The sequence below is a fragment of the Ursus americanus genome, chromosome 6, assembly GCF_024610735.1.
Source record: "Ursus americanus isolate L20-20 chromosome 6, mUrsAme1.1.p, whole genome shotgun sequence".
NCBI classification, from domain to species: domain Eukaryota; kingdom Metazoa; phylum Chordata; class Mammalia; order Carnivora; family Ursidae; genus Ursus; species Ursus americanus.
In genome coordinates, this window is record NC_142132.1 from 63,478,989 (window position 1) to 63,492,156 (window position 13,168).

General features: G+C 38.8%; 1 protein-coding gene across 6 annotated transcripts in view; it reads left to right on the top strand.

Annotated features, from left to right (window-relative positions):
- SLC16A9 (solute carrier family 16 member 9) overlaps positions 1 to 13,168 on the top strand; it is a 52,543-nt gene that overhangs the window by 10,758 nt on the left and 28,617 nt on the right. The window contains exon 2 of one of the 6 annotated variants that reach the window (XM_087863098.1): positions 12,664 to 12,746. The exons of 3 other annotated variants lie outside the window; for them this stretch is intronic. The gene's annotated coding sequence lies outside the window, so the exon portion shown is untranslated. Of the gene's footprint in view, positions 1 to 9,919; positions 12,762 to 13,168 lie in introns of those variants that run through there. 2 more of the 6 variants (XM_045783134.2, XM_045783133.2) reach the window with 2 other exon arrangements.

Below are 13,168 nucleotides of genomic sequence, written 5' to 3' on the forward strand. Positions count from 1 at the left end.
GAGGATCTCTGCCAAGATAAAAAAGAATATTTTTATGACAAACAATTATGTTTAAAAGGATAAGAAATAATAATTTACATTGAAATTACTATGTGTCAAGCACTGTGCTAAGTGCTTTTCGTAAACTAACTCATGTCATCATCACAATAGCCTGATGAAGTAGGAGCTATCATCCCTCCCCTTTATGGATGGAGAAAGTGAGCACAGTTATTGCAGTAACTAGCTGAAGGCCGCACTCTTGTCTAGTACCAGAGACGGGATGTGCACCCAGGTTGTCTAGGACCCAAGCACACGCTCTTATGCCTTATGCTGAATTTTCTAGAATATATGTCTTCCTGTATTTATAGAAATAAATATCTGTGTATGTACTTATATGAAGCTGTAGCTATTGACACAACAGAAAAGTGGAAATCCTACTAACCATTCCTTGGGGACCATATAATAACATTACTAGAGGATCCCAGCTTCTCTTCCACTACCTTCCTCAAACTGAGAGATTGCTTGGCTAATTTAAACAAATTAAGAGGTGACGCCATCATTCTGCTGACAGCTTTATTAGAATTATCACCGTCAGCAGCAGCATTATCATCATCATTAGAACCTGCCAGAGTTTTACCTGCCAGCCGCATGCCTGCTCTGTTGGGGACTGCAGAGGCTAGGGACTGGAAAGGCTGGACTGCAGAGGCTAGACTGCAGAGGCTGGGGACTGCAGAGGCTGGAGACTGCAGAGGCTGGACTGCAGAGGCTGGACTGCAGAGGCTGGGGGCTTCAGAAGCTGGACTGCAGAGGCTGGGGACTGCAGAGGCTGGACTGCAGAGGCTGGACTGAAGAGGCTGGGGACTGCAGAAGCTGGACTGCAGAGGCTGGGGACTGCAGAGGCTGGACTGCAGAGGCTGGGGGCTGCAGAGGCTGGATTGCAGAGGCTGGACTGCAGAGGCTGGGGACTGAAGAGGCTGGGGACTGCAGAGGCCCTCTGTTGGGGCATGTGACTTAGACCCAGAGAGGTGGGGTGACCATTTTTGCACTGAGCTGCTTCTCCTCAGGTTTTTCCTGGGCTGCTGTACTGTGGAGGGGTGGATGATGGGTAACTGAATGATTGTCTAGAAGTAGTGCGCCCAGGCTTGGCCATTTGGGACAGAGGGAAAGAGACAGGAAAATTTTCTCTCTTCTGGCTGGCAATGTACTTGCTCTCTCTGGAGCCACAAGGTTGGAACTCTGCTCATTTTCCAGCCGGAAACAAGCCAACAGATTTTGGGGAGTTGCCACATCAAAGTGTGGGGTTAATAGCATTGCCACCACCAGTGGGGACGGAGCCAAATGTCACAAAAGAAGAGAGAGCAGGCAACCGTCCATTCCTTTGTTCTCCCTCCTCGCTCTGGGGTGGTTAGAAAAATAAGTGCCGTGCTCTCCTGAGAAGGTTCAATTATTCTGCTCTCTTGTTTTGTAAGTTAAGATTCTTTGGAGAGAGATGCTTTCTTGTCTATAGCCTTCCAATTCACCGGGGCACATTAACATGTTGGAGGTTGTTTTTTGAGTTGATATACTTTCTGACACTATTTTCTCCTATTTTCATTAGAAAAAACTTTTGCAAATCTTCAGATAAATGAATGTAATCATCTTTTAAATTTTGTATCATAGACAATGATCCCCCTTTGCATTTTTTCAAACATTTTATAGAAAATCAAGAAAATAACTTTGTCATGGTCATCGCTTCTATAGGAATTTTTGCTTTTGATCAGTGAAGATTTGGGGGTAAATAAGCTTTGTCCTTGACCATATTATAGAGGACAGGGTTGAGAAAAGAACAGCGAAGTGCTGACTGCTGCGCTGGGGAGGGTGGGCTCAGGTAAGAGGTTCCACATCCTCCAGTCTCTCCCTTCATCCCCAACTCTTAACCTCTTCTGCCCCTCGCCTGTATCCCTTCTCCACCGGGAAGAAGATGTGATGCCTGGTCAGGGGGTGTTCTCTCCTATAGAACAGTGAATCTCAACCCCGGTTGCACATTAGAATGACAGAAGGGGTCAGGCCCTGTCCCAGAGCAGTGTGGGGTACGATGTCCATCACAAATATCTGAAGCTCCCCAGATGATTTTTTTATAATAATATTTTTTATTATATTATGTTAGTCACCATACAGTACATCCCTGGTTTCTGATGTAAAGTTCCATGATTCATTAGTTGCGTATAACACCCAGTGCACCATGCAATACGTGTCCTCCTTACTACCCATCACCAGTCTATCCCATTCCCCCACCCCCTGCCCTCTGAAGCCCTCAGTTTGTTTCCCAGAGTCCATAGTCTCTCATGCTTCATTCGCCCTTCTGATTATCCCCTTTCTTTATCCCTTTCTTCTCCTACCAATCTTCCTACTTCTTATGTTCCATAGATGAGAGAAACCATATAATTGTCTTTCTCTGCTTGACTTATTTCACTTAGCATTATCTCCTCCAGTGCTGTCCATGTTGCAGCAAATGTTGAGAAATCGTTCTTTTTGATAGCTGAGTAATATTCCATTGTATATATGGACCACAACTTCTTAATCCAGTCATCTGTTGAAGGGCATCTCGATTCCAGTCAAGAACCACTGTGGTTGGGCAGCCGTTTTCAGAGTGCGTCTGTGGATGACCTCTGTCAGAATCACAGGGTGATTTTTAAAAAAATGCAATTTTTGAGGTTCCTAACACTAAAAATGCTTAGACCTTGAACCTGCAATAAAAGGAAGCTAAATCTGGTAGTAAACACGATTTTTTTTGAAGATTTTATTTATTTATTTGACAGAGAGAGACAGCCAGCGAGAGAGGGAACACAGCAGGGGAGTGGGAGAGGAAGAAGCAGGCTCATAGCGGAGGAGCCTGATGTGGGGCTCGATCCCGTAACGCCGGGATCACGCCCTGAGCCAAAGGCAGACGCTTAACCACTGTGCCACCCAGGCGCCCCTAAACACGATTTTTTAATTATTCCAAGTTGGAATCTAGCAATATCCAGATCCTGGTTTAAATTTTCTAAATATTAAGAGATAAGTAAAGATTAAAAAGTCTTAGAAACCCTAAATTTAAATATGATTCAGTAACTAGTTGCTATAAAACTCTAGCGTGAGTAACTAGTAACTACTAGTAAAGAGGCTATCAAGTGACCAGGAATCATCCATGGTTTTTAAGATAATAACTAACATTTATTAAAACTTTTTACTGTGTGCTAGGCACTGAGCTTTGCACTTGAAATTCACGGTTATCCCATTTTAAGACGAGAAAAGTGTGGCTCAAAGGTGTTAAGTAATTGGCTCAAAAACACGTGGTAAGTAGCATAGACTAGATTGGAAGCCAAATAAAAATATGTAATAGTAAAACCCCTAAAATTCTGGAACCACATAGTAGAAAAATTGCCCTCTTCCTCTTACCCCAGCTTTATGGTAAAATTAAGAGGAATACAGAGAAGCTATTAAGTGACTGAAAATGTTAACTTGCTTCATATCATTTTCCTTACATGCTTTTTGTGTATACGCATAAGACATCCAAACACCAGGATGTAGTTCAGAAACCCTGAATTCATGTTTCATTTTCATTGCTTAGATTCTTTTTTTATGCCGTGTGGTCATTCCTGCACCTGAGCAGAAAGTAGTTTTGCTTTTTGTTACTCCGTTGTTTGAGAAGCTACGTATCAAAGGAAGCAGCACTTCATCTCCTGATCTCAATTCCCTAGTATAACGTGTTTCTAGGCTAAAAGTCTGGGCGTGTGTGTTGGGGGAGTGTGTGTGGACATGGCTGGGGAGAAGGACTATTGGCTTGGGGGAGGGGCCTCACGTGCATGAAGGACCTCCTACAAAGACTGTTGATTTCGTCTCCAGATCAAGCCATATATCTGGTGATTTTAACCGTGTGTGTGTTTATAGAATTAATTTTTTTAAAAGATTTTATTTATTTATTCGACAGAGATAGAGACAGCCAGTGAGAGAGGGAACACAAGCAGGGGGAGTGGGAGAGGAAGAAGCAGGCTCATAGTGGAGGAGCCTGATGTGGGGCTCGATCCCATAACGCCGGGATCACGCCCTGAGCCGAAGGCAGACGCTTAACCGCTGTGCCACCCAGGCGCCCCTGAATTAATTTTTTTCCTTTGTAGAGTCAGCTTTATTGAGGTATAATTTACATACAGTAAAATTCAATAGTTCTAAGTATATAATATAATGAATTTTGACAAATATATACAGTTGGAGTTTACATTTTTAATAACAGCTTAACTAAAATATAATCCACATACCCTATAATGCCTCTATTTAAAGTTTGATTATTTTCAGTATGTTTACAGACTTGTGCAACCATCATCACAATTCTAAAACATTTCATCACCCCCAAGAGAAACTTCATACCCATCAGCAGTCACTTCCTATTTCCCCCCAAACCTCCTAGCCCTAGGCAACCCCTAATCTACATCCTGTCTCTGTAGATGGCCTATTCTGGAAGTTTCATATAAATGAGAATCATGTAATTTGTGGTCTTTTGTGTTTGGCTGCTTTCATTTAGCATGATGTTTTTAAGGGTCATCATGGTGGAACATGTATCAACACTTCATCCCTTTTTATTGCTGAGTAATATTCCATTGTGTGGCGCGACCACATTTTATTCATCCATTCATCAGTTGATGGACACATGGGCTGTTTGCACTTTTTTGGCTAATAGCATTAATTTTTAAAGTATCAACTTCTAACAGATATCTTGTTTTTTCTAACCTCATTTTGGCTTCTTTTTTTTGAGTATTTAATATACTAGAAGTCTGAAATGGCTTAATTCTCTCTTAACTTCTGAGACAATCTGATTAAGGCCACAACAATTGGATTCATGGTGGTACTAAAATTATTATTTGGAGTTGACTTCCTTTTATAGCTCTGCCATATTGTAGAAAATGCTTACAGAATTATAGATATAGAAATAGATATGGGTATGTCTATACAATAAGGATATCTCAGTATGATTTTACAAAGAGTTTTAATAGTTTATTAGAAGGACAACAGGGTGGGTTCTTTTTCTTTTCCTTTAAAAATGACCTTGATACGGGGCGCCTGGGTGGCACAGCAGTTAAGCGTCTGCCTTCGGCTCAGGGCGTGATCCCAGCGTTATGGGATCGAGCCCCACATCAGGCTCCTCCACTATGAGCCTGCTTCTTCCTCTCCCACTCCCCCTGCTTGTGTTCCCTCTCTCGCTGGCTGTCTCTATCTCTGTCAAATAAATAAATAAAATCTTTAAAAAAAAAATGACCTTGATACATACATAAGTGTATTTTACTTCAGAAGAGAAATCATATACTGTATGGATTATGAAATGTCATTGGAAAGTGACAAAATTCAGCCAGTGACTATAACGTTTAAAGGACTAACACTGGTGTTAATGTGGCTGTGTTCATGAACATAGGAATCACCAAGTGGAGTAGGTTCTCTTGAAAGTTGGTATCATTGGCCCAGAGGGAATTTATAGTATTTTACATCTACTCCTAAATAATCAAAAATCAGTCATAAGTGTGTTGACTCTTTTGCAAGTGATGACTCCAAATGCTGCACTTTTTACTCCTCAAACATTGTAGAATGAAGCTACTTGAGAAATAGGAAAGTGAAAGAAGTGGACTGATAGCCGAGCTGGAGGCAGACTCGAGCACCAGCCACAGGTGTCATTTCTTAATTAGTGAACTGTTTCTCTTATGCGTGTGGCCCATTAAATGGACTTTAATTAACTTATATTTGAATTATGAGCCTCAGTATGTATTAAAGGGTATCTTTTTACCTATATTTCATTAGAATTCCCAAATAATTATTTGCTTATTTTCATTTTTATTAAAACACCCAAAGAATGATTTGTTTACTTATATTTTTTATGAGAATCCCCTGCAGTTTTTCCCCTCAATTTCCAGCATCCCTGGGCCCAAACTGCAGTGGTGGAGAATTCATGATGGATGTTTGGAAGAACAAAAGTCACCGTCGGGAAAGAGCGGTGTCAGTGCTAGAACTGCTTCCCGCAGAGCAGGTCTGCTTTGTAGTTTATGAAACTTGTTACCTGTATTGGAGTCAGAACCAAAACATACTATCCAGTAGCTTCGAATGTGTTTTACTTTAAGAGCTTTGTGGACACACGATTCACATATGATAAAGTTCACCTACTTAATGTGTATAGGTCCATAGATTTTATTCAGGAGTTGTGCAAGCTGTACCATAATCTACTTTAAAAATACTTTAAAATAATTTAAAAACATTTTTATTACCCCAAAAAGAAACCTTGTGCCCTTGACAGTCCTCACTCATGCCCACCGTCAAACTGTTCTCCAGAGTGGCTGCCATGTTTTCATCCCCAACAGCCACATGCCTGGGTTTCAGTTGCCTCATCTTGGCCTGTGGTTTAGAGCCTTTCATTTAACAAGAGTAGCATCAGTGTAAGTGAGGAAGGTCAAGAAGCCCAGGATGATTTAGGCTTTTGACACAGCTGATGGATGACCAGGTCAAGACAAAACCAACTGGAATCAACCATTTCTGCCCCCCCCCAAAACCAGGATGTAGTCACGTGATCCTAATTTTAAAAAAATGCTTCAGCACCAGGTAATTTGGCAGTGATCGAGATTCAAAAAAAGAAAAAAAGTTTTCTTTTTACTTCCTATGATTTGAACGAAAAATGTATCTAGGCATCTTTACTGAGATATAGGTAACAGTCAAAAAGGGGTTATTAGAGAAGGATTACTGTGGGGGGAACCAAGGTAGGGGGGAACCAAGGCAAGAGGGACCATCAACTGAAAGTACGATCAATTGTAATCACTCCCAATTTGGCAAAAAATAGTATGGTATGTATGTATACACTTCAGGGACAAAAAGCTTCTGTGTCAACAGTGAATGTTCATAAATGTCAAATATGCAATTCTGGGATCCTGTATGTGGAGAACAGACCTTTTCAGCCAGTATGGGCTCAAGGAAAGAAGAAAGAGTTGTCATTACTTGAACAGAACTAAATGCAGGCTCACGTAGTGGAGCTTAATCACCATGAGTAAAATGTAGACTTTCATCAACAGCCCTTTCCATTGTCTTTGGAAAAATTTGGGATTTGCCCTTTGGAATTTGCCCTTTGATAAAACAAATTCTAGCATTAAGAGATATACTGTGCTGTATACTATGATAATCTGATTTTCTTGAGTGATATTATCTTGTTACGGTGAGTTTTATTTCATGCTGTCCTCTCTCTCCACTCCAAACAAGGTTTACAATATGTTGAACATATTTAATATTTAAATTAAAAATAAGAAGTACACTTAAATGATAAGTTAATGTTAATTTTGTGATGTTCCCTTAGACCGTAGTGTGACAAAGAATGGTCTTCTCAAAATGGCTCATAATTTTGAGTGTTATAAGGTGTCTTGTCATGCAAAGTCTGGGTTCGTGAATACTCTGGTTAAAAAAGATTCCAAATTTTCAAAGAATGTACTAGAACATTCTACAATGTATATGTTTCCTAGAAACATATTTTCATACAGTTATATGAGTAAGAGCCCCAAACTTTGAATATACTCACGGACCAATAGTCCAAATAAAACAACACTCTCTGATGTTTACAGATCTTGTTATTTTTTAGGACAAAAAAATTCCATCACTTAGATAATATGAGTGGGTTATTAATGCCAGCATATATTATGTAAAGTATGAAAAAAAATCCTATCTTGCGGTTATAAGTATAGGCTTCTTGAGACACTTTCTTCTTAAATTTCAACTGAGAGTGCTACCTTTCTAATCTTCTTTTCCTCTGTGAGTCCTCTAAGACCCGCCTTCTTTACCTTCCACCAATGTAGCAGGCCTGTCCTGATTCCACACCCATGTTCATGTTTTTCTTGCCAGAGCCACGCTTTCCTGAATCTCTCCATTGTTCTTTAGGACCAACCTACTTCATAAGGCCTTCCATTCCTGCTTTCATTTCCCTCTGACTCCCAAACATTTAATAGCTGGCCACCTCTTTGGCACTCAAAGATCACATGCTATGGGTTATAAGCTCCTAGAGGGCAAAGGCCATGTCATATTTCTTCTGACTTCCTTTGGTATCTAGTGCAATATAATTTAATTTGTAAGTGATAAAAAAACTAGTTGAATAAAGATCCCTTTTATAATGTTGTATTTCTGTAGATATTAGTATAAGTGTGCTTAGTGGAAATTTCAGTTAATTTGAAGTTTTTATTTAAGAGAATGCCAGAGAAGAAATTTTTATCCTATTGAATGATAAGGTATGAAGAAGGAAGGGTAATAAAGAAATTTCAGAAAAAAGATATGGCATATCTGTATTTCCTATATTATGCGGCCAGAGACTATATTTCTAAACTTACCCTTTGGCCCAAATGGAACTAAATGGCGTATAGAAAGCTAAAATAATCAACTTGAAATTATGGCACACTCAAATTTGTTTATTCTGTTCGAAGTAAAAGAAACAAATACCAGCTAACTTAACAAAATAATTTATTGGTTTTGCTCATAGATTGAAACAAAAGGCTGGAGAAACCAATCTTGGGTATCTCCTAGGTAGTCAAGATAGTAGGAACTGACAGAGGCTCTCTTCAATGTACTACCTTTGGAATCAATAAACTTCAAATGTCTATTTTCTTCCTTATGGCATTTCACTTAAGATTCAGAAACCTGGGAGAGGTCCTGCTACTGTTGCTTGGGTCAGGTACTGTTCTATGGGTCAAAATTAAGGAATCTTGATCAACAGTCCTACCAACTGTCTACCCGTAGAGAAGACCCAAGTTCCCCACAGGAAATTGGGAGCCATTATGAAAGGAGGGAAAGTAAAAATTAGTCTATTTGTGAAATCACCTTGCAGAATATATAATGTCAGAGAAATAGCACCTAAGAATAGAGGAAACTATAGGAGAAAGGTATTCGTTACCCCGACAGAAAACAAGAAATCACGAAATGGTATTTTCCAGCATGTTCTATTGAGACTACATGGATATCAAACTATGAGACAATTAAAGGTCAGAAGCTGTTAGCCAACTCTTTATAAAAACTTGTCTTTCTAGTCAGAGTTGATATACACGGGAGCTTTGTATTTCAAAGGTTGTTCTCCCAAATATTTATGGTGAGAAGAATTCTCTGGCTCTTGTCCTATGTGTTGAAATGTCATCCAAGGCAAGGCAAAATAAAGCAAGGCCAAGGTATTTTGTGTATAAAGGCATTTCTGTCTACTTAAGTCTGCAAACTGGCAAGGGAGATACTCCTCACCCATTCACTCTCCCCATCGTCCAGAAAATACTGGCTTTCTTCATGATCCTGGTGCTTTGCCTTTGTAATTGTGTACTTTTCCTGAAGTGCTGTAATCTGAAGATTTAAATGAAGGACCGTCTCATATGCATTTGTTCTTAGACAGCCTTTTATTCTCTTTAGCTGTTTGGCTATTGCTATCATATATTATCTAGTTTAGGGAATCAAGAGTATATTTTTTTAAAAAGAGATTTTGAACAAGAAAAATTGCAAAGTACCAAATTATCAGAAGGACCAGAATTACATTGTTTGCTTTTACAGTAGAGTAGGTACTAGAGAGAGTTAATTTCTGATGAAGGGACATATCTGATTATTCCAAAGGATTTAGATATTTGGAATTTTGCAGTATTCTGTCTGCTAACACAATCATTTGTTCTGAGAAGCTGGCTTTTAGACTCTACAATTTTGTGTACAAATTGTAACATCTTCCAGTTTTCAGGTATGAAACACTGAAAGTTAATTTATACAAAGGCCTGTGGCAGGTGGTGACATGATATTTGCCTAGTGTTCTGAATGTCAAAGTGAAGAAATTCACTGAAGCCCAGATAAACTGGTGGGTGTAACTGTGACTCTCTTAAAGTAGCCAAATGCTCCACCATCTAATCAGGAACATGCATGAATGGGTGAATGATACTTTCCACTGTCTTTAGCTCTTAACTGATGAAACCACAGCCAAGGGAATGGCTTAGAAAAATCTGTGGTCAAAGAAGACTCTGTTGAAACTGTAAACCTGACACAGTGCAGAGACATAGGAAGTGTAGATTAAGTGGGAAGCCCTGTTGGGGGCAGGGAGGTCAAAGCTTGGGCCTCCAAATCCATGCCATGTAAACTGTTTTAGAACTTGGAAAGAAGTAATATTTCAAATTCTTTTAAAATATCATTTTGATACAAAAACTTAGTAAAAATTAAAAACAAAAAAGACAAATCTCACTTATCAATTTAAAAATCCTTCCCCTGTCCCCCAAATAGGCTGATATAATCAAAATAATGCATACCGAGGATGATTTAATCCAATAATTCAAGGATGGTTCAATAGTAGAAAATACAGATTTTAGGGACACCTGGGTGGCTCAGTCGGTTAAGCGTCTGCCTTTGGCTCAGGTCATGATCCCAGTGTCCTGGAGTCGAGCCCCACATTGGGCTCCCTGCTCAGCAGGGAGCCTGCTTCTCCCTCTCCCTCTCCCTGCTGCTCCCCCTGCTTGTGTTCTCTCTCTCTGACAATAAATAATCTTAAAAAAAAAAAAAGAAAATACGGATTTTATTACATTAAAAGTTACATGGAGGAGATCATAATCTTCTCCCTGTGCACCCGAAATGCATTTGGTAAAACATAGTAAGCATTCTTTATAATAACACTCAAGGATAGAGAAATATAGGTGTTTTCTTAATTTTGTGAAATAAATTGATTTAAGCCGCAGACGCAGCACCTTGGCATTTGAAGCTGTTCTGACTAAGTTAGGAACCAGACAGAGACATATACACTTACTATTTAACATTATCCTGTACACCTTGTTTGATACAAAGCCAAAAGAAGGAAATTTGAAGATAAGAATTCAAAATAAAAATGTAAAACTATCACTGTTTGTAGATGATTGTGTAACTTTATTGTATTATATATCGTATATACCCAAGAGATTTGTCCAAAAATCTACTTCAAACAAGAGAATTTAGTAAGGTAGTGGGACACAAAATTCACATATGACATCAGTAACTTTTACATACACAAACAAATGACAAAGAAATAACCCCAATTATAATATTAGAAAAAAGAATAGAATACTTAAAAAGAAATGTTCGGGGAAACTGTAAACATTAAGAACACAATAGTAGACTTGAAGGAATGCACACCATGTTATTTTGATAGAAATACTCAACATCATAAAAGGATCAATTTGCCTTAAATCCACTTACAAATTTACCTTAAACTTAGTAATTAAACTAACGTGATAATGGTGAGTGAATAGGCAGATCAATGGAGCAGAATGGAAATTCCAGGAACACACCCATATATACACAACCAAGAATTAGATAGGAGTTACAAATGGCTTTTCATCTATGAAATGACACACAACATTCAGGGAATGCTGGAAAATGCAAGTTGAATCTATAAAGAAATACTGTTTTACAGTTACTGAATTGGAAAAAATCCAAAAGTTTTATGACACACCACAAATTGCTGGGGATAACGTAAATTGGTTTAATCCCTTGAAGCCAATTTCATAATACTAGTTATAATTACAATGCACGTACCCTTTTGACTCAGCAATTCCTCTTTTGGGTTTTGCCTAACAGATGTGCATATATACAAAAAGATAATATGTATAGGTAAGGTTATTCACTGCAAGTGTTGTTTTCATTGTAAATCACAGGGAACTGGTTGAATTCAAAGAAAGCCCTGAAACACAGGGCAGCACAAAGAAGAGAATAAGGAAGATCACTATGCATTGATGGGAAAGATCTTCAGGATACATGTCAAGTGAAAAAAACACAAGACATATACAGATATATATATAGATATAGATCTCTATATAGAGATATATCTAGATCTCTATATGTATCTCTATCTACCTATCTATGTATTATACTATTTTTCTGTGTAAAAAATAGAGGAAATCTATATTTGAGTTAGCAATGTATGCATCAACTCTAGAAGGATATAAAAGAAACAAGAAGCATTGGTTTTCTGCGGAGGATATGGGAGTTAGGTGGGAAATAGGTAGGTGTGGACTGTATACCTTTGGTCCCTGTTTTTCATTCTGGAACTAGATAATAATCTAGATAATAAACTAAGTAACATATGATAGTAATAGCCAAACATCTAAAGAGACTAAAAGGCTGTTTAATGTTTTGCCTATTCAGTAAGTAAATAAACAAGTGTGCAGCCATATGGTGAGATACTTCGTGCTTATTAAGAAAAAAATGACTAAGGATGCTGTCTACGTATTGAGAGGGAAAAGTCTTGGGGACGTTAAGGGCATGAGACAAGGTTTGGAATAGAATGTACAATATGCTATTTTTTGGCCAAAATAGAGGAAAATTCCTTATATATTCATGAAGAAAGTCTGGGAGGATACTCAGGTTGGTGGAGATTGTGATGTGCTGTCAATTCCCTCCAGACTCCCTTCGGGACTGAGAGATTCCTTGCCCTAGCTGCTCACAGTACTGTTGGCAGTGTGCCTTCAGCTGACAGCCCACTGGGAATGACTGCCTCATTTGAAAAGGAGCCCTCTTATCTGTGGTCATGCCCACTCCCTGGATGGCCTGAATCTGGTGAATGATCAACATGGGGGTGTGATGGGCCAACTCTCCATGCCTAACTCAGAGCAACTCTTTAGAAGTTCCCTACCTTGACACTACATGGCAGCTTACCTTTTTCCTCTCCTGCCTGTTACCTAGGAAGAAAACAGTTCCTAAAAACCTTCTTCTTACTAAGAGTCTGCTTCCTGGGGAAGCCAACATGTGACAAGAGACCAAACCTGGTAAATGGGGACAAGGTTTTTGTTCTGTGCCTTTTTATAATTAAAAAAAAAAAAAAAAAAAGGAGGGGGGTGGGGGAATGGGATAGACCGGTGATGGGTAGTAAGGAGGGCACGTATTGCATGGTGCACTGGGTGTTATACATGTTATACACAACTAATGAATCATGGAACTTCATATCAAAAACCAGGGATGTACTGTATGGTGACTAACATAATATAATAAAAAATATTATTATAATTAAAAATTTTTTTTGAACTATGTGAATGTATTCCTTACTCAAATCATCAGTAAAAATTTTAAAGTTAATTTGATATGTCAGTGATGTTTTATGTTTTCCATGTGCACTTTTAGAGAAGCTTTTTGTGACTTAATTTAGGAGGAGATATTTTTAATCCAAAATACTGTGCCCCACCACACTCTA